This window comes from Piliocolobus tephrosceles, chromosome 13 (genome assembly GCF_002776525.5).
Source record: "Piliocolobus tephrosceles isolate RC106 chromosome 13, ASM277652v3, whole genome shotgun sequence".
In the NCBI taxonomy this organism is placed as follows: domain Eukaryota; kingdom Metazoa; phylum Chordata; class Mammalia; order Primates; family Cercopithecidae; genus Piliocolobus; species Piliocolobus tephrosceles.
In genome coordinates, this window is record NC_045446.1 from 118,698,009 (window position 1) to 118,698,682 (window position 674).

The window sequence follows — 674 nt, forward strand, 5'->3', positions numbered from 1 at the left end:
CAGAACATCCATCAACTGGATACAACGGAAATCTACAGACTGCTTCATTGAACAACAGCAGAACATCCATCAACTGGATACAACGGAAATCTATAGACTGCTTCATTGAACAACAGCAGAAGACAAATTTTTCTGAAGCTTTTCTGGAACGTTCATCAAGATAGATCACCTTCTGGGCCATAAAACAGACCTTAACAAATTTAAAAGCATAGAAATCATCAACTGTGTGCTCTCAGATCACAGTGGAATTAAATAAGAAATCGATAACAGACACTTGGAAAATCCCCAAATATATAAGGATTAAATAACAAACATGTAAATAACACATAGGTCAAAGAAGAAATATCGTGAGAAATTTAAATATATTTTCAATTTGTGTTTCAATGAAAATGAAAACACAACTTGTGAAAATTCATGAAATTCAGTGAAAGCAATTCTTAGTGAGAAATTTATCTACCTTCATAAACTAGAAAAATAAGAGCAAATTAAATCCAAAGTAAGCAGAAGACAAGACAATAAATTAGAGCAGAAATCAATGAAACTGAAAACAGGAAACCAATAGAGAAAAATCAATGAAACCAAAAGTTTATGTTTTTTCAAAGATCATAAAATTGATAAGCCCTTAACCAAGCTAACTGAGGAAAAAGAGGACATAATTACTAATAGTAGAAATG